This window comes from Oryzias latipes, chromosome 17, assembly GCF_053564925.1.
Source record: "Oryzias latipes strain Hd-rR chromosome 17, Olatipes_Hd-rR_3.1".
NCBI lineage: Eukaryota > Metazoa > Chordata > Actinopteri > Beloniformes > Adrianichthyidae > Oryzias > Oryzias latipes.
Genome location: NC_136253.1, coordinates 34,305,257 through 34,326,777, shown reverse-complemented (window position 1 = coordinate 34,326,777; position 21,521 = coordinate 34,305,257). Strand labels below are relative to the sequence as shown.

Below are 21,521 nucleotides of genomic sequence, written 5' to 3'. Positions count from 1 at the left end.
ATTGTTAACACGACAGCAGCCTGGGGGGGGGGGGGGGGGGGGGGGCTGTAATCTGTTGCCTTAAGGGACAAAGACTTTTGCATATAGCATGAAAAAAATTCAAGCAATGATGATAATTGCTATCGCTGTGCCTAAGGATGAGAACAATAGAACTCATTCAATTTCCACTACAATGTCTAGATGAGTGTCAGCTATGTCTGATAACTTGGCCAATTAGCTGGACCGGGATCTTGCAAAGTGCAGGTGGTTAACGTCCAGTGTAATGAGTCTGTGGACGGCAACAGTACAGCATAGCTTTTGGTTTCCACAAGAGAAGAACTCCTGACACATCTGCCCTAACAGACAACTACAAGAGGAGTTGAAATGTATAACACGGTGAAGGAGTTTTTGTGCAGAAAAAGGTACAATTAGAAAAGCTGGTAGCAGTGACTGCAGATGGGACTCCTGCTATGATCAATAGACAAACAGGTTTCATCACTCACTGTAAAGCTGACCCAGACTTTCCAAAATGTCTGCATTACTGCTGCGTCATTCACCAGCAGGCCTTATGTGCAGAAGTGATTGGCTCTGGACATATAATGACTCTTATTCTGAAAATCGTAAACAACCTCAGCTGCAAAGCAAAACAGCACAGGATTTTTAAGGTGCTATTGGAGGAGATGTCTGTTGAATATGGTGAATATGAACATTGTGAATCTGAACTTGCATTCTTGACTGACATTACTGGAAAACTAAACCACTTGATCTGCGAGCTGCAAGACAATGGCAAAACTATTTTTTTTTGACCAGCCTGCCTGAGCCAGTGTTTTTCTTGTGGGGATCTTTTCTGCCAGGGCTTGTCAGCTTGGTCAGTGGATGTTGCTGCAGTTGTCTACCTTGCTGGGACAGCTGGAGTTAAACACAGCAGCTCACGGCTCTGAAGTGGACTCCGTTGCTGTCCCAGTCTGGATGGGCACTGTGGCGATGTTCCAATGGCCAGGCTGGCTCCTGGTATAAAGAGATTCCCAAATACCATTTCCTAACCGCAGAGCCAAGGATGTGTTTACATGTTTAGGTCAAAAATGTGATGGACAGCTTCATGTTGTCTAAACATGCCACCCTGTTATTAATCCAGTTGATATGGTTCTCCATCTGTGTCTAGGTGATAGAAAAGCATTTTTTTTTATATTTAGAGCTCTAAGCAAACAAACAGTTGTCTATATAAAAGAGCTTTTACAATTGTGCACTTTTAGCAGGTCTCTGAGTTCATGTGACCAATGTATGGTGGATTTTCACAGACCTTGTTTAAAACTGAAGGTGAGAGAGACTTAGAGAAATGGCTTCATTGTTCTGGAGTTCTTTGTTTCATCCACAGAAGAGTAGAATTGGTGATTGATTTTGAAAAGCTGCTGAAAAAAGTATCTTTTTCAAATTGCAATTTCTAACTTGGGTTTTACATTTTGTGTTCCATTTTTTGTGCTTTAATTGGGAAGCATTTGTTATTTGTTTGGTGTTTTTAAGGTTCTGCAAATATACACATCATTTTTTAGAGACATTTGTTATCAGTTGTGTTTGTTGATTTGTAGTTTAATTTCATTGGATGTATAGATGTCGTGTGGGGGGGAGGCTCGACAGCAGGTAGGACCCAGGCGCAGAGACGGGAGGCAAACGGGTTCAGGGCAAGTGGGTTTATTTAACTAACAAAAAGCGCTGCAGAGCAGGATGACAAAACTAAAAACAAAAACTTACTGTGGCATGGCAAGGGACATGGACGCCAGACAAGAAGACGTGATCAACATGAGCAGAAGTTAATGGACCAGCACAGGAGGAAGGCAGAGACAAGACTTATATACAGACAGGGCAGACAAGACAAAGGTGAACACGATTAGGGCAGATGGGGACCAAAGGAAGTAAAACTCAAGAAACATGACAAGACAGGAAACCTTTCAAAATAAAACAGGAAACAGAACCAAACAAGGCAGAACAAGAACTAAAGCGAAAAACAAGACAACAAACTGAAACCATGACAATAGAAAGGAAAAGAAGTTCAAACATTGATTATAAAAAAGGATATAAGAGATAAAAAAAAGAAAAAGGAAAAGAAAAAAGATAAAATATTGATTTAATTGCATTTTGAATGAATAAAAAACAATGATTAATAGAATCAGAAATCAGAAAAAGTTTTATTGCCAGGTTCAGTAGAGCGCACTTTACAAAACGAGGAATTTGACTTGGTGTATAGTGCAATTAAGAATAAGTTAAAAATTAAGTTAACAACAACAACACACTATATACAGTAGAGTAAGGTGAATTAAAGTGGGAGCACAGATGGGCTGGGATGGTGGGGCCTGTAAGTGGCACCGACAGTCCTTTGGTGGGCGGGGGGGGAGGGGGGGTCACCTGGGGGAGTTGGGGTTCTGTTCAGCAGGCTGGCTGCAGTGGGGAAGAAGCTGTTCTTGTGGCGCGAGGTCCCGCCTCCAGGTCCTGGAGATGTGCAGCTCCTGGAGAGACGGGAGGTGGCAGCCGATCACCTTCTCTGCTGAGTGGATGACGCGTTGCAGCTTGGCCTTGTCTCTGGCCGTGGCCGCAGCGAACCAGACTGTGATGGAGGACGTGAGGGTGGATTCGATGATGGCGGTGTAAAAGTCTACCAGCATCTTTTCAGGGAGGTGAAACTTATTCAGCTGCCTCAGGAAGTACATCCTCTGCTGGACCTTCTTAGTGATGGAGCTGATGTTCTGCTCCCACTTGAGGTCCTGGCTGATGATGGTTCCCAGGAAGCAGAAGGACTCCACAGAGGTCACCGGGGAGTCACAGAGGATGACAGGGGGGAGGGGGGCTGGGGCCTTCCTGAAGTCCACTGTCATCTCCACTGTCTTCAGAGCATTAAGCTCCAGGTTGTTAGCGCTGCACTATGACACCAGCCTGGCTATTTCACTCCTGTAGGCCGACTCATCTCCGTCAGAGATGAGGCCGATGAGTGTGGTGTCGTCAGCAAACTTCAGGAGTTTGACAGACAGGTGACCAGCTGTGCAGCTGTTTGTGTACAGGGAGAGTAACAGGGGTGAAAGGACACAGCCCTGGGGGGATCCGGTGCTTGTGGTCCGAGTATCTGAGACGAGCTTCCCCAGCCTCACATACTGCTGTCTGTCCGTCAGGAAGTCTGTGATCCACCTGCAGGTGGAGTCAGGCACATTCATCTTGGAGAGTTTTTAATACTAAAGATGTATGAAAGACATACCGAAAAAATATGTCTTTCAGTGTTTAACTGGCTGTCTTTGGATTATGCATGCCTGAGTAATGACCATTCTTACTCCTCATCTCTCTGTTCACTGCTTGCTAATTTACATAGCAGGGGTCCCAGCAGGAGGGGGCGGGGTTGTAACACGACTCCTTCAGCAGAGCCAGGCTGAGAGAGGCTTTGACATGTAAGATGTTAGATGTTAGAATGCCAGATGTTAGAATGAGCAGTTCATTTTATATCTATGAAAATATTCAGGGAGCTATGGGACATGTTCAGCTTTAGGTCTGTGAAAATTGGTGTCGATTGTTGAAACATAAGTTACCATAAAAAAATGTTTGTTTGGAGTCTAGACAGATTTAACACGGGTTTTTGGATGAAAAGGATTTTTTATAAATCATCTGTTACACTTTTAAGTCTGAAAAAAATATGGAAGGCAGCAAACACAGATCCCTACCGTTTTTATTTTTTTTGTGCTGATATTTGAAAGATAAGTTATGCAAAAAAATAGGTGTTTGCAGTTTTGCCTAAAAAGACGTTTTCGGACCTTTTTGGATGAAATGTTCTCTAAAAGTTCACCTGTAACTTCAATCATTCTGAATTTTTTTAGGAAGCAGTAGCACATAAATGCCTATGAAAGTTGAATTCTTGGTGCTGATAACCTAAACAGAATTTATGCTAAAAATCTTTGTTCAGTCCAAAATTGTATAGGAAAAAAAGAGGTATGAAGTTTCTCATAGACCCTATTGTGTTACATATCAAAGCTGGAGGTTATTAAAGGCATCTAATTCTGATATCTCAGCTTCCTGAGACAAACGGCTGATTTATAATAAATTTCTATTATTTGGGTGCACATAATCGACCACTTCCTGTTACGCAGGCACCGTCAGGTGTACACCCATGAAACTTCAGATTATGAGAGAGGACCCTTCTGAGTATCTCCAGTTTTAATTTCATGCACATCGGACAAAGCAAAGAGAAAATACAGGGCAGAATGTGCCCCATACAATAACTAGGTGGCGCTATAGAGCTCGTCCAAAGTTGTCATATCCATGGGTTCAGAATGGAAGCTTCATCATATCCATTGAAATTCAGTGAGATTGGACAAGGAATGGGCACATGAGAGCAACATTTGTGTGCATGGCGAGACGCCCAACTTTGCCGCTCTGTCAAGACCACACCCCTGCGTTGAAAGATATGTTTTTTATCAGAGTAAACTTCAATGGTTTTTCAACAGGTGGACGTCATTTTGAGGTGTGTCGGCCCATCCTACTTGGAGCAGTGATGCTCCAAGTAAAACATGTCATTTCCTGTTGTCAGCAGGTGGCGCTACACCTTTTCCGTATTCTTCCACTCCAGATGTGTTCAGAGTCAGACTACAATCATGCATACCAATTTGGGATCAAATTGGATTATGCATGGCTGAGTAATGGCCATTTTTCTTTTCATGGCGTGATTTCGAAACGCCTTCGAATTTTGACGTGCCGCCACGGTCACAAACAACCATAAAAACTTAAAAGCTTCGCAATTTAACATCAAACATGTGTCTAGTTTACAAAACCAAAGTTTGGAGTCATTGTTCACAAATCTCTAGGAGGAGTTCGTTCTAGAACGAGGCCTGCAAATGACCAAAACACAGCAAAAATGACATATTGACATCAATATAGCAGACTTCCTGTGCAACTGACAGCTTGGTCCCAAGAGACTTTTTTGTAGGTTTCCATCTGATGAACATGTCCTGTAAATATCAAGCTTGTATGTTAAAGAACATGGCGGGGCTCGCGAAAACAAACATTGTAGGTGGCGCTATTGAGTCATTTTTGTGCACCCATGCGAGAGCTGTATATCTAAGGTGGAGATATGTAAGAGACATCTCATTCTGAAATCTCAGCCTCGTGATACAAACGGTTGATTTTTTATGAATTTTTAATTATCTGACTGCAACGCAATCAACCACTTCCTGTTTGGCGGTGGCTTGCGCAAGCACCGTCAGGTGTACGCCCATGAAACTTTAAACAATGAGAGAAGACCCTTGTGAGTATCTGCTGTTGTAATTTTATGAACGTCTGACAAAGCACAGAGAAAAGATAGGTCAAAATGTGACAAAAAATGTATTTGTTTATATCTAGGTGGCGCTATGGAGCTCGTCCAAGATTGTCATATCCATGGTTTCAGAATGGAAGCATCATCATCTCCATCGAATTTAAGTGAGATCGTACAAGGAATGTGCACGTGAGAGCAACTTTTGTGTGCATGGCGAGACGCCCAACTTCGCCGCTCTGTCACGACCACACCCCCGCATTGAAAGTTATGGCTTTTTGTCAGAGTAAACTTCAATGGCTTTTTAACAGGTGGATATCATTTTGAGGTGTGTCGGCTCATCCTACTTGGAGCAGTGATGCTCCAAGTCAAACATGTCATTTCCTCTTGCCAGCAGGTGGCGCTACACCTGTTCCGGATTCTTCCACTGCAGATGTGTTCAGAGTCAGACTGCAATCATGCACATAAATTTTGGATCAAATTGGATTATGCATGGCTGAATAATGGCCATTTTTCTTTTCATGGCGTGTTTTCAAAATGACCTCGAATTTTGACGCGCCGCCACGGTCACAAACAACCGTAAAAACTTAAAAGCTTCGCAATTTAACATCGGACATGGGTCTAGTTTACAAAACCAAAGTTTGAAGTCATTATTCATAAATCTCTAGGAGGAGTTCGTTCTAGAACGAGACCTGCAAATGTCCAAAATGCAGCAAAAATGACATATTGACATCAATATAGCAGACTTCCTGTGCAACTGACAGCTTGGTCCCAAGAGACTTTTTTGTAGGTTTCCATCTGATGGACATTCCTTGAAAAAATCAAGCTTGTATGTCAAAGCATGTGGCGGGGCTCGCCAAAACAAATTTTGTAGGTGGCGCTATCGAGCCATTTTTGTGCACCCATGTCAGTCTCCCATAAAATATAAAATTTTTCGCGACTCCTGATGTGTGTGCGAAATTTGGTGAGTTTTGGGGTATGTTAAAGGCCTCAAAAAGGCGACTGTTCCGTCGGAAGAAAAATAATAATAATTAAAGCTACAAGTAGCATTTAGCGGGCCCGAGCACGTGCGACCGCATGGCACGAGCGACCGCCCCGTGAGCAACGCCCTGCTCGAGCCATTCTCGTCGTTTTTTCTTGTCCATTCTGGAGCTCCAAGCTATTGTTAATACGACAGCTGTAATCTGTTGCCTTAAGGGACAAAGACTTTTGCATATAGCATGAAAAAAATTCAAGCAATGATGATAATTGCTATCACTGTCCCTAAGGATGAGAACAATAGAACTCATTCAATTTCCACTACAATGTCTAGATGAGTGTCAGCTATGTCTGATAACTTGGCCAATTAGCTGGACCGGGATCTTGCAAAGTGCAGGTGGTTAACGTCCAGTGTGATGAGTCTGTGGACGGCAACAGTACAGCATAGCTTTTGGTTTCCACAAGAGAAGAACTCCTGACACATCTGCCCTAACAGACAATTACAAGAGGAGTTGAAATGTATAACACGGTGAAGGAGTTTTTGTGCAGAAAAAGGTACAATTAGAAAAGCTGGTAGCAGTGACTGCAGATGGGACTCCTGCTATGATCAATAGACAAACAGGTTTCATCACTCACTGTAAAGCTGACCCAGACTTTCCAAAATGTCTGCATTACTGCTGCGTCATTCACCAGCAGGCCTTATGTGCAGAAGTGATTGGCTCTGGACATATAATGACTCTTATTCTGAAAATCGTAAACAACCTCAGCTGCAAAGCAAAACAGCACAGGATTTTTAAGGTGCTATTGGAGGAGATGTCTGTTGAATATGGTGAATATGAACATTGTGAATCTGAACTTGCATTCTTGACTGACATTACTGGAAAACTAAACCACTTGATCTGCGAGCTGCAAGACAATGGCAAAACTATTTTTTTTTTGACCAGCCTGCCTGAGCCAGTGTTTTTCTTGTGGGGATCTTTTCTGCCAGGGCTTGTCAGCTTGGTCAGTGGATGTTGCTGCAGTTGTCTCCCTTGCTGGGACAGCTGGAGTTAAACACAGCAGCTCACGGCTCTGAAGTGGACCCCGTTGCTGTCCCAGTCTGGATGGGCACTGTGGCGATGTTCCAATGGCCAGGCTGGCTCCTGGTATAAAGAGATTCCCAAATACCATTTCCTAACCGCAGAGCCAAGGATGTGTTTACATGTTTAGGTCAAAAATGTGATGGACAGCTTCATTTTGTCTAAACATGCCACCCTGTTATTAATCCAGTTGATATGGTTCTCCATCTGTGTCTAGGTGATAGAAAAGCATTTTTTTTTATATTTACAGCTCTAAGCAAACAAACAGTTGTCTATATAAAAGAGCTTTTACAATTGTGCACTTTTAGCAGGTCTCTGAGTTCATGTGACCAATGTATGGTGGATTTTCACAGACCTTGTTTAAAACTGAAGGTGAGAGAGACTTAGAGAAATGGCTTCATTGTTCTGGAGTTCTTTGTTTCATCCACAGAAGAGTAGAATTGGTGATTGATTTTGAAAAGCTGCTGAAAAAAGTATCTTTTCAAATTGCAATTTCTAACTTGGGTTTTACATTTTGTGTTCCATTTTTTGTGCTTTATTTGGGAAGCATTTGTTATTTGTTTGGTGTTTTTAAGGTTCTGCAAATATACACATCATTTTTTAGAGACATTTGTTATCAGTTGTGTTTGTTGATTTGTAGTTTAATTTCATTGGATGTATAGATGTCGTGTGGGGGGGAGGCTCGACAGCAGGTAGGACCCAGGCGCAGAGACGGGAGGCAACGGGTTCAGGGCAAGTGGGTTTATTTAACTAACAAAAAGCGCTGCAGAGCAGGATGACAAAACTAAAAACAAAAACTTACTGTGGCATGGCAAGGGACATGGACGCCAGACAAGAAGACGTGATCAACATGAGCAGAAGTTAATGGACCAGCACAGGAGGAAGGCAGAGACAAGACTTATATACAGACAGGGCAGACAAGACACAGGTGAACACGATTAGGGCAGATGGGGACCAAAGGAAGTAAAACTCAAAAACATGACAAGACAGGAAACCTTTCAAAATAAAACAGGAAACAGAACCAAACAAGACAGAACAAGAACTAAAGCGAAAAAAAAGACAACAAACTGAAACCATGACAATAGAAAGGAAAAGAAGTTCAAACATTGATTATAAAAAAGGATATAAGAGATAAAAAAAAGAAAAAGGAAAAGAAAAAAGATAAAATATTGATTTAATTGCATTTTGAATGAATAAAAAACAATGATTAATAGAATCAGAAATCAGAAAAAGTTTTATTGCCAGGTTCAGTAGAGCGCACTTTACAAAACGAGGAATTTGACTTGGTGTATAGTGCAATTAAGAATAAGTTAAAAATTAAGTTAACAACAACAACACACTATATACAGTAGAGTAAGGTGAATTAAAGTGGGAGCACAGATGGGCTGGGATGGTGGGGCCTGTAAGTGGCACCGACAGTCCTTTGGTGGGCGGGAGGGGGGGTCACCTGGGGGAGTTGGGGTACTGTTCAGCAGGCTGACTGCAGTGGGGAAGAAGCTGTTCTTGTGGCGCGAGGTCCTGGTCCTGATGGACCGGAGCCTCTTGCCAGAAGGGAGGGGCCGAAAGAGATTATGTCCTGGATGAGAGGGGTTGGCTACAATCCTGGCTGCCCGCCTCCAGGTCCTGGAGATGTGCAGCTCCTGGAGAGACGGGAGGTGGCAGCCGATCACCTTCTCTGCTGAGTGGATGACGCGTTGCAGCTTGGCCTTGTCTCTGGCCGTGGCCGCAGCGAACCAGACTGTGATGGAGGACGTGAGGGTGGATTCGATGATGGCGGTGTAAAAGTCTACCAGCATCTTTTCAGGGAGGTGAAACTTCTTCAGCTGCCTCAGGAAGTACATCCTCTGCTGGACCTTCTTAGTGATGGAGCTGATGTTCTGCTCCCACTTGAGGTCCTGGCTGATGATGGTTCCCAGGAAGCAGAAGGACTCCACAGAGGTCACCGGGGAGTCACAGAGGATGACAGGGGGGAGGGGGGCTGGGGCCTTCCTGAAGTCCACTGTCATCTCCACTGTCTTCAGAGCATTAAGCTCCAGGTTGTTAGCGCTGCACTATGACACCAGCCTGGCTATTTCACTCCTGTAGGCCGACTCATCTCCGTCAGAGATGAGGCCGATGAGTGTGGTGTCGTCAGCAAACTTCAGGAGTTTGACAGACAGGTGACCAGCTGTGCAGCTGTTTGTGTACAGGGAGAGTAACAGGGGTGAAAGGACACAGCCCTGGGGGGATCCGGTGCTTGTGGTCCGAGTATCTGAGACGAGCTTCCCCAGCCTCACATACTGCTGTCTGTCCGTCAGGAAGTCTGTGATCCACCTGCAGGTGGAGTCAGGCACATTCATCTTGGAGAGTTTTTAATACTTAGTCTAGACAGATTTAACACAGGTTTTTGGATGAAAAAGGATTTTTTATAAATCATCTGTTACACTTTTAAGTCTGAAAAAAATATGGAAGGCAGCAAACACAGATCCCTACCGTTTTTAATTTTTTTGTGCTGATATTTGAAAGATAAGTTATTCAAAAAAATAGGTGTTTGCAGTTTTGCCTAAAAAGACGTTTTCGGACCTTTTTGGATCAAATGTTGTCTAAAAGTTCACCTGTAACTTCAATCATTCTGAATTTTTTTAGGAAAACTAAACCACTTCAACTGTGATCTGCAAGGCAATGGTAAAACTATATTTTTTATGGAACAGCCTGCAGTGTTTCTTGTGGGGATCTTTTCTGCCAGGGCTTGCCGGCTTGGTCGGTGGTTGTTGCTGTTACCAATCCAGTTGATATGGTTCTCCATCTGTGTCTAAGTGATATAATCAGAATCAGAATCGTTTATTGTCATTGTACATGGGGATACAATGAAATTGCAGCAGCCTTGGAGTGAAGGAGTTACATAAAATAAAAATAAAAATAGAATAGAAAAAGAAATACTGTATTTACAACTCTTAACAAAAAATGAACAATATGGACAGAAACTGTTAAATATTAAATATTTGTGAATAAAATAGAATGGAATTACATGAGTTGCTGTGAGCACAGCTTAATAAATATCAAGTTATTGCACAGTGACCCGGTTAGACAGTCAGGATATTGCACGCATTGTAGTAAAATTAGAGTGAGGTGTGGTTGGTGGACGTATGTGCATTCCGTATGATAATTGCCTGTGGAAAAAAGCTGTTTCTTAGTCTGTTTGTCCTGGTTCAGATGGACCTGTACCTCCTTCCAGAGGGCAGCAGTTCAAACAGAGGGAAAGCAGAATGGGTGGAGTTAGTGGTGATGCTAGTCACTCTGCTGAGGCAGCGAGACTGGTAAATGTCCTTCAGTGAGGGGAGGGGGCAGCCGATGATCCTCTGCGCTGTCTTTACCATTCTCTGGAGACTCTGCCGTTCTGCTTCAGTGCAGTGGGAAAACCACACTGTGATGCCATAGGACAGAATGCTCTCAATGGTTGAGCGGTAGAACGTTACCAGCAGCTCCTGGCTGACGTCGTTCCTCCTAAGTTTTCTCAGGAAGTGCAGGCGTTGCTGGGCCTTCCTGATGACAGTCATGGTGTTGTTAGACCATGTGAGGTCAGCAGAGATGGTGGTGCCCAGGAGGGTGAAGCTGTGGACCCTCTCCACACAGTTTCCATCGATGTAGAGTGGGGGTGGATCTGTTCTGTTTTTTCTGAAGTCCAGGATGATCTCCTTGGTCTTGGTGGTGTTCAGGATGAGGTTATTAGCCTGACACCACCTTGAGAGTTTCAGGACTTCGTCTCTGTAGGCCGTCTCGTCGTCCCCAGAGATCAGCCCCACCACAGTAGTGTCGTCTGCAAACTTCACCACGGTGTTGCTGGTGTGGGCTGGTCTGCAGTCTGCTGTGTACAGTGTATACAGCAGAGGACTCAGCACACATCCCTGTGTGGAGCCTGTGCTCAGCGTCCGGGTGGAGGAGAGGTGGGGGTCAAGTTTGACTGTCTGTGGTCTGTTTGTCAGGAAGTCCTTGATCCACGAGCAGGTGAGTGGGTGGAGTCCTAGTTCAGACAGTTTGTTGACCAGAATGTCAGGAATGATTGTGTTAAAGGCTGAGCTATAGTCCACAAAGAGCATCCTGGCGTAGGTGTCTCTGTGTTCCAGGTGGCTCAGCGCAGTGTGGAGGGTGATGGAAATGGCATCATCCGTTGATCTGTTTGCTTTGTAAGCAAACTGGTGGGGGACGAAGATTGGAGGGAGGGAGTCTTTGATGTGTCCCAGGAGCAGCCGCTCCAGACACTTTGTGATGACAGCAGTGAGTGCAACTGGGCGGAAGTCCGTGAGGAAGGCTGTGGATGAGGACTTTTTGGGTATCGGGATGATAGTGGATGACTTCAGGCAAGCAGGGATGAAAGCCTGAGCTAGCGACAGGTTGAAGATTTTTGTGAAGACCTGGGAGAGTTGATCGGCGCAGGCCCGCAGAACCTTTCCGGGAACTCCATCAGGTCCCGCCGCTTTCCTGGGGTTTACCCTGCTGAACATCCGTGCCATCCGTGCCACGTCCATAAAGGCATTGTTTTTATATTTAGAGCTCTAAGCAACCAAACAGTTGTCTATATAAAAGAGCTTTTACAATTGTGCACTTTTAGCAGGCTGAAAAAATTATCTTTTTAAAATTGCCATTTCAAATTTGGGTTTTAAATTTTGTGTTCCATTTTTCTGTGCTTGTATTGGAAGGATTTGTTATTATTTTGTTTAAAAGTGCTACATATTGTATATACACATAATTTATTTAGAGAAATTTGCTATAGGTTGTGTTTTTTGGTTTTGTAGTTTAATTTCATTGGATTTATATTAAGGAAAAAAGTTGCAGCATTGATTAAAAAAGGATAAAAGAGACATTTACTGTCTAAGTCTTATGTTACATCTGTAGAACTGTACTGAGAGTTGGGTTTTGTTTTGGAGCACATTCATATGTTTTGTTTGTAAAAAAAAAAGATAAAATATTAGGTTAATTGCATTTTACATGACTAGAAAAGCAATGATTATTCATAAAAATCTATGAAAGACATACAAAACAAATGAAAAAGCAGTCTGCCCTCCCTCTTGTGTCTAAACTCTTGTCACCTCACTTCTGGGTTAGTTAGCATATGAACTGGCAGCTGGTGTGTGTGTGTGTGGGGGGGGGGGGGGGGGGGGGAATTTGACTCCAGCAAGAGGGATGATTGAGGAGCAGGCTGCAGCATGAGGAAAAGACTTAAGCATGTAAGAGGAAATGACATCCTACAGTTGACCAGTTCATTTTATATCTGTAAAGAATATTCAAGAAGCATTTAGACATGTTCAGCTATATGCGTGTGAAACTTGGTGTGGATATTTGAAGCATAAGTAATTTTAAAACACACTTGTTTGGAGTCCAGACGGAAAAAGCACAGGTTTTGGGATGAATCAGGATTTTTTTAAAATCATCTGTTTCACCTGGACTTCTGAAAAAAATATGGAAGGCAGCAAACACAGATCCCTACATTTAAAAAAATAAATGGTGTTGATATATGATGATTAAGTTATGAAAAAAAATAGGTGTTTGTAGTTTTGCCTAAAAAGACGTTTTCGGACCTTTTTGGATGTAATGCTCTCTAAGATGTCACCTGTAACTTCAATCATTCTGAATTTTTTTAGGAAGCAGTAGCACATAAATGCCTATGAAAGTTGAATTCTTGGTGCTGATAACCTAAACAGAATTTATGCTAAAAATCTTTGTTCAGTCCAAAATTTCATTAAAAAAATCAAGTGATGAAGTTTCTCGTAGACCCTATAGTGTTACATATCAAAGCTGGAGGTTATTAAAGGCATCTAATTCTGAAATCTCAGCTTCCTGAGACAAACGGCTGATTTATAATAAATTTCTATTATTTGGGTGCACATAATCGACCACTTCCTGTTACGCAGGCACCGTCAGGTGTACACCCATGAAACTTTACATGATGAGAGAGGACCCTTCTGAGTATCTCCAGTTTTAATTTCATGCACATCGGACAAAGCAAAGAGAAAATACAGGGCAGAATGTGCCCAATGCAATAACTAGGTGGCGCTATAGAGCTCGTCCAAGATTGTCATATCCATGGGTTCAGAATAGAAGCTTCATCATATCCATTGAATTTCAGTGAGATTGGACAAGGAATGTGCACGTGAGAGCAACTTTTGTGTGCATAGCGAGATGCCCAACTTTGCCGCTCTGTCACGACCACACCCCCGCATTGAAAGTTATGGTTTTTTGTCAGAGTAAACTTCAATGGCTTTTCAACAGGTGGACGTCATTTTCAGGTGTGTCGGCTCATCCTACTCGGAGTAGTGATGCTCCAAGTAAAACATGTCATTTCCTCTTGCCAGCAGGTGGCGCTACACTTTTTCCAGATTTTTTCACTGCAGATGTGTTCAGAGTCAGACTACAATCATGCACATCAATTTTGGATCAGATTGGATTATGCATGGCTGAGTAATGGCCATTTTTCTTTTCATGGCGTGTTTTCGAAACGACCTCCAATTTTGACGCGCCGCCATGGTCACAAACATCCATAAAAACTTAAAAGCTTTGCAATTTAACATCGGACATGTGTCTAGTTTACAAAACCAAAGTTTGGAGTCATTACTCTCAAATCTCTAGGAGGAGTTCGTTCTAGAGCGAGGCCTGCAAATGACCAAAATACAGCAAAAATGACATATTGTCATCAAAATATCAGACTTCCTGTGCGACTGACAGCTTGGTCCCAAGAGACTTTTTTGTAGGTTTCTATCCGATGAACATGCCCTGTTAAAATCAGGTTTGTACTATAAAGCATATGGAGGTGCTCGCGAAAACAAATTTTGCAGGTGGCGCTATCGAGCCATTTTTGTTTACCTATGCCGGTCTCCTATAAAATATGAAATTTTTCGCGACTCCTGATGTGTATACAAAATTTGGTGAGTTTTGGGGTATGTTAAAGGCCTCAAAAAGGCGACGGAAAAGTCGGAAGAATAATAATAATAATAATAATTAAAGCTACAAGTAGCATTTAGCGGGCCCGAGCACGTGCGACCGCCTGGCACGAGCGACCGCCCCGTGAGCAACGCCCTGCTCGAGCCATTCTCGTCGTTTTTTCTTGTCCATTCTGGAGCTCCAAGCTATTGTTAATACGACAGCAGCCTGGGGGGGGGGGGGGGGGGGGGGGGGCTGTAATCTGTTGCCTTAAGGGACAAAGACTTTTGCATATAGCATGAAAAAAATTCAAGCAATGATGATAATTGCTATCACTGTCCCTAAGGATGAGAACAATAGAACTCATTCAATTTCCACTACAATGTCTAGATGAGTGTCAGCTATGTCTGATAACTTGGCCAATTAGCTGGACCGGGATCTTGCAAAGTGCAGGTGGTTAACGTCCAGTGTAATGAGTCTGTGGACGGCAACAGTACAGCATAGCTTTTGGTTTCCACAAGAGAAGAACTCCTGACACATCTGCCCTAACAGACAACTACAAGAGGAGTTGAAATGTATAACACGGTGAAGGAGTTTTTGTGCAGAAAAAGGTACAATTAGAAAAGCTGGTAGCAGTGACTGCAGATGGGACTCCTGCTATGATCAATAGACAAACAGGTTTCATCACTCACTGTAAAGCTGACCCAGACTTTCCAAAATGTCTGCATTACTGCTGCGTCATTCACCAGCAGACCTTATGTGCAGAAGTGATTGGCTCTGGACATATAATGACTCTTATTCTGAAAATCGTAAACAACCTCAGCTGCAAAGCAAAACAGCACAGGATTTTTAAGGTGCTATTGGAGGAGATGTCTGTTGAATATGGTGAATATGAACATTGTGAATCTGAACTTGCATTCTTGACTGACATTACTGGAAAACTAAACCACTTGATCTGCGAGCTGCAAGACAATGGCAAAACTATTTTTTTTTGACCAGCCTGCCTGAGCCAGTGTTTTTCTTGTGGGGATCTTTTCTGCCAGGGCTTGTCAGCTTGGTGAGTGGATGTTGCTGCAGTTGTCTCCCTTGCTGGGACAGCTGGAGTTAAACACAGCAGCTCACGGCTCTGAAGTGGACCCCGTTGCTGTCCCAGTCTGGATGGGCACTGTGGCGATGTTCCAATGGCCAGGCTGGCTCCTGGTATAAAGAGATTCCCAAATACCATTTCCTAACCGCAGAGCCAAGGATGTGTTTACATGTTTAGGTCAAAAATGTGATGGACAGCTTCATGTTGTCTAAACATGCCACCCTGTTATTAATCCAGTTGATATGGTTCTCCATCTGTGTCTAGGTGATAGAAAAGCATTTTTTTTATATATTTAGAGCTCTAAGCAAACAAACAGTTGTCTATATAAAAGAGCTTTTACAATTGTGCACTTTTAGCAGGTCTCTGAGTTCATGTGACCAATGTATGGTGGATTTTCACAGACCTTGTTTAAAACTGAAGGTGAGAGAGACTTAGAGAAATGGCTTCATTGTTCTGGAGTTCTTTGTTTCATCCACAGAAGTGTAGAATTGGTGATTGATTTTGAAAAGCTGCTGAAAAAAGTATCTTTTTCAAATTGCAATTTCTAACTTGGGTTTTACATTTTGTGTTCCATTTTTTGTGCTTTAATTGGGAAGCATTTGTTATTTGTTTGGTGTTTTTAAGGTTCTGCAAATATACACATCATTTTTTAGAGACATTTGTTATCAGTTGTGTTTGTTGATTTGTAGTTTAATTTCATTGGATGTATAGATGTCGTGTGGGGGGGAGGCTCGAGAGCAGGTAGGACCCAGGCGCAGAGACGGGAGGCAAACGGGTTCAGGGCAAGTGGGTTTATTTAACTAACAAAAAGCGCTGCAGAGCAGGATGACAAAACTAAAAACAAAAACTTACTGTGGCATGGCAAGGGACATGGACGCCAGACAAGAAGACGTGATCAACATGAGCAGAAGTTAATGGACCAGCACAGGAGGAAGGCAGAGACAAGACTTATATACAGACAGGGCAGACAAGACACAGGTGAACACGATTAGGGCAGATGGGGACCAAAGGAAGTAAAACTCAAGAAACATGACAAGACAGGAAACCTTTCAAAATAAAACAGGAAACAGAACCAAACAAGACAGAACAAGAACTAAAGCGAAAAAAAAGACAACAAACTGAAACCATGACAATAGAAAGGAAAAGAAGTTCAAACATTGATTATAAAAAAGGATATAAGAGATAAAAAAAAAAGAAAAAGGAAAAGAAAAAAGATAAAATATTGATTTAATTGCATTTTGAATGAATAAAAAACAATGATTAATAGAATCAGAATCAGAATCAGGAATCAGAAAAAGTTTTATTGCCAGGTTCAGTAGAGCGCACTTTACAAAACGAGGAATTTGACTTGGTGTATAGTGCAATTAAGAATAAGTTAAAAATTAAGTTAACAACAACAACACACTATATACAGTAGAGTAAGGTGAATTAAAGTGGGAGCACAGATGGGCTGGGATGGTGGGGCCTGTAAGTGGCACCGACAGTCCTTTGGTGGGCGGGGGGTGGAGGGGGGGTCACCTGGGGGAGTTGGGGTTCTGTTCAGCAGGCTGGCTGCAGTGGGGAAGAAGCTGTTCTTGTGGCGCGAGGTCCTGGTCCTGATGGACCGGAGCCTCTTGCCAGAAGGGAGGGGCCGAAAGAGATTATGTCCTGGATGAGAGGGGTTGGCTACAATCCTGGCTGCCCGCCTCCAGGTCCTGGAGATGTGCAGCTCCTGGAGAGACGGGAGGTGGCAGCCGATCACCTTCTCTGCTGAGTGGATGACGCGTTGCAGCTTGGCCTTGTCTCTGGCCGTGGCCGCAGCGAACCAGACTGTGATGGAGGACGTGAGGGTGGATTCGATGATGGCGGTGTAAAAGTCTACCAGCATCTTTTCAGGGAGGTGAAACTTCTTCAGCTGCCTCAGGAAGTACATCCTCTGCTGGACCTTCTTAGTGATGGAGCTGATGTTCTGCTCCCACTTGAGGTCCTGGCTGATGATGGTTCCCAGGAAGCAGAAGGACTCCACAGAGGTCACCGGGGAGTCACAGAGGATGACAGGGGGGAGGGGGGCTGGGGCCTTCCTGAAGTCCACTGTCATCTCCACTGTCTTCAGAGCATTAAGCTCCAGGTTGTTAGCGCTGCACTATGACACCAGCCTGGCTATTTAACTCCTGTAGGCCGACTCATCTCCGTCAGAGATGAGGCCGATGAGTGTGGTGTCGTCAGCAAACTTCAGGAGTTTGACAGACAGGTGACCAGCTGTGCAGCTGTTTGTGTACAGGGAGAGTAACAGGGGTGAAAGGACACAGCCCTGGGGGGATCCGGTGCTTGTGGTCCGAGTATCTGAGACGAGCTTCCCCAGCCTCACATACTGCTGTCTGTCCGTCAGGAAGTCTGTGATCCACCTGCAGGTGGAGTCAGGCACATTCATCTTGGAGAGTTTTTAATACTAAAGATTTATGAAAGACATACCGAAAAAATATGTCTTTCAGTGTTTAACTGGCTGTCTTTGGATTATGCATGCCTGAGTAATGGCCATTCTTACTTTTCATCTCTCTGTTCACTGCTTGCTAATTTACATAGCAGGGGTCCCAGCAGGAGGGGGCGGGGTTGTAACACGACTCCTTCAGCAGAGCCAGGCTGAGAGAGGCTTTGACATGTAAGATGTTAGATGTTAGAATGCCAGATGTTAGAATGACCAGTTCATTTTATATCTATGAAAATATTCAGGTAGCTATGGGACATGTTTAGCTATAGGTCTGTGAAAATTGGTGTCGATTGTTGAAACATAAGTTACCATAAAAAAATGTTTGTTTGGAGTCTAGACAGATTTAACACAGGTTTTTGGATGAAAAAGGATTTTTTATAAATCATCTGTTACACTTTTAAGTCTGAAAAAAATATGGAAGGCAGCAAACACAGATCCCTACCGTTTTTAATTTTTTTGTGCTGATATTTGAAAGATAAGTTATGCAAAAAAATAGGTGTTTGCAGTTTTGCCTAAAAAGACGTTTTCTGACCTTTTTGGATGAAATGTTGAATAAAAGTTCACCTGTAACTTCAATAATTCTGAATTTTTTTAGGAAGCAGTAGCACATAAATGCCTATGAAAGTTGAATTCTTGGTGCTGATAACCTAAACAGAATTTATGCTAAAAATCTTTGTTCAGTCCAAAATTTCATTAAAAAAATCAAGTGATGAAGTTTCTCGTAGACCCTATAGTGTTACATATCAAAGCTGGAGGTTATTAAAGGCATCTAATTCTGAAATCTCAGCTTCCTGAGACAAACGGCTGATTTATAATAAATTTCTATTATTTGGGTGCACATAATCGACCACTTCCTGTTACGCAGGCACCGTCAGGTGTACACCCATGAAACTTTACATGATGAGAGAAGACCCTTCTGAGTATCTCCAGTTTTAATTTCATGCACATCGGACAAAGCAAAGAGAAAATACAGGGCAGAATGTGCCCCATGCAATAACTAGGTGGCGCTATAGAGCTCGTCCAAGATTGTCATATCCATGGGTTCAGAATAGAAGCTTCATCATATCCATTGAATTTCAGTGAGATTGGACAAGGAATGTGCACGTGAGAGCAACTTTTGTGTGCATAGCGAGATGCCCAACTTTGCCGCTCTGTCACGACCACACCCCCGCATTGAAAGTTATGGTTTTTTGTCAGAGTAAACTTCAATGGCTTTTCAACAGGTGGACGTCATTTTCAGGTGTGTCGGCTCATCCTACTCGGAGTAGTGATGCTCCAAGTAAAACATGTCATTTCCTCTTGCCAGCAGGTGGCGCTACACTTTTTCCAGATTTTTTCACTGCAGATGTGTTCAGAGTCAGACTACAATCATGCATATCAATTTTGGATCAGATTGGATTTTGCATGGCTGAGTAATGGCCATTTTTCTTTTCATGGCGTGTTTTCGAAACGACCTCCAATTTTGACGCGCCGCCATGGTCACAAACATCCATAAAAACTTAAAAGCTTCGCAATTTAACATCGGACATGTGTCTAGTTTACACAACCACAGTTTGAAGTCATTACTCCAAAATCTCTAGGAGGAGTTCGTTCTAGAGCGAGGCCTGCAAATGTCCAAAATGAAGCAAAAATGACATATTGACCTCAATATATCAGACTTCCTGTGCGAGTGACAGGTGGGTCCTTTCAGACTTTTTTGTAAGTCTCAATCTGAAGAACATGCCCTGTAAAAATCAAGCTTGTACGTTAAAGCGTATGCGGGGCGTCGGGACAAAAGTCACTGTAGGTGGCGCTATCGAGCCGTTTTTGTGCGCCCATGCCAATCTCCTATAAAATACGAAATTTTTCGCGACTCCTGATGTGTGTGCCAAATTTGGTGAGTTTTGGGGTATGTTAAAGGCCTCAAAAAGGCGACTCTTCCGGTAGAATAATAATAATAATAATAATAATAATAAACATTCGAATTACAATAGGGTCCTTGCACTCCGTGCTCGGGCCCTAATAATAATAATAAACCTAACAGATACAATAGGGTCCTTGCACTCCGTGCTCGGGCCCTAATAATAATCCGAGTAAATACAATAGGGTCCTTGCACTACGTGCTCGGGCCCTAATAAATGATACCAATAAATTAGTCAATATAAATACATAATAATAATACATCAATAATAAATAATAATAATAAATGATAATAAGAAATCAATAGTAAGTCAATAATAATCATAAATAATAATAAAAAAATAAGTAAATAATAAGTCAACAATAAGCCCAGCAGTTAACATTAGATTTAGCCTAAAAAAAAAATAAAACAAGAAAATCTGAGTCAGGTGAGTGATCAATTTGGTGTAACACAGATGGTCTTGTGATTGCTAACGCCCAGTTTTTCCTTAAGTCTGAATCCATTGAAAAGCTGCAAGAAAAGTTCAGTCTTTGAGTCATAAATGTATAAATCTATATTACTATAATAGCCTAGTCCTAGTATACTGTATACAGGTTTAACACAATAAAGTTTACATTTATGTCAACAGCAAATTATACGTACATCATGCAGCATGTTGATAACAGCCCTGCAGCATCATGCGTGTCAACATGTGTTCTATTAATGAAGCTCCTGCAACATTAAAAGAACAAAATTATAGTATTTACCTGTGAAATGTTATGCCTTCCTCCTCCATGGACTCATTTCTCTGATTTTGGCTTTTGAAACTTGCACAATGAAGTGGCATTATGCAAAAAATGTGTTCACATGCACCGCAGCAGTGAGTTGACCTCACCAAGATGGCGGTGCTCTCCTCCCGTGAGGAACCACAGGATGTCTCCTCTAGCGATAGAACTCATTGATCACAATTTAAAGACCTCTGGGAACGGTTTGAAAATAGATCTAAGGGTAATCAGATTGAATATAAAAATGGATTAAATGATTATAAGTTAAAGTTTCAAAACTCTGTCTTTGTGAGGACTGATCTCTTCTTCCACTTTGTTTGCTGTAATTCATAATTTCTTTGTCAAGTAAAGTTCTGTTTTCAGGTTCTGTCACATTCACACCAGTTTTCACCTGTCAATCATTCTCAGATGTTTCCATTTGTGTTCTTGGGCAGTGACTATGTTAAGCCGATGATTTTCATCACAGCACGTTTCAGTCATCTGTTTTTAAAACTATTTCTCATGTTTTAGTTTTATCACATTTAATTTTGTTTTGTTTATTTAATAAAAATGTTGAGTTTCTGCCACAGACATTTGTGTAAGTTTAGGGTATCAGGTATGGTTCCCGGCTGTAAAAGAGTTTTGGGCTATTATCATTTATTCATTTAACTAAATCCTACATTAATGTATGGATGCAAACTTCCTGTCATTGCTTAATTGCTTTGTATTTGGAATAAAAATTGCTAAAATAAGGAAGAAAAATATGATCTTTTTCCTTTTCAAATTTAAATGTAATCCTTTTAAATTAGTATTTGTTTTGGTCTGTATGTCGGCGCATTTCTGGCTGTAAACGTGTTTTCTGCACCAGTTTTAGTTTTTCCCACTAGGACATCAGTCAGCAACAATTTCAGGATTTGCTTAAGCATCGAAATCGTGTTTTTGATTTGCTGCGATTTTTATGGCAAACTGTCGTTTGTTCAACTTTGATTACTTTTTATCTGAAGTAAAGACAAAACAAAACTAGAGGATAAAATAAAAGTTTTTGAAATAAGAAATAAAAAACAAACATATTTAGGAACAATCTGCCAATTGCTATTTTATAAATCTAAATAA

General features: G+C 42.2%; 1 protein-coding gene across 6 annotated transcripts in view; it reads left to right on the top strand.

Annotated features, from left to right (window-relative positions):
• pde1cb (phosphodiesterase 1C, calmodulin-dependent b) overlaps positions 1-21,521 on the top strand; it is a 150,918-nt gene that overhangs the window by 22,055 nt on the left and 107,342 nt on the right. The gene's annotated exons all lie outside the window — the stretch shown is intronic.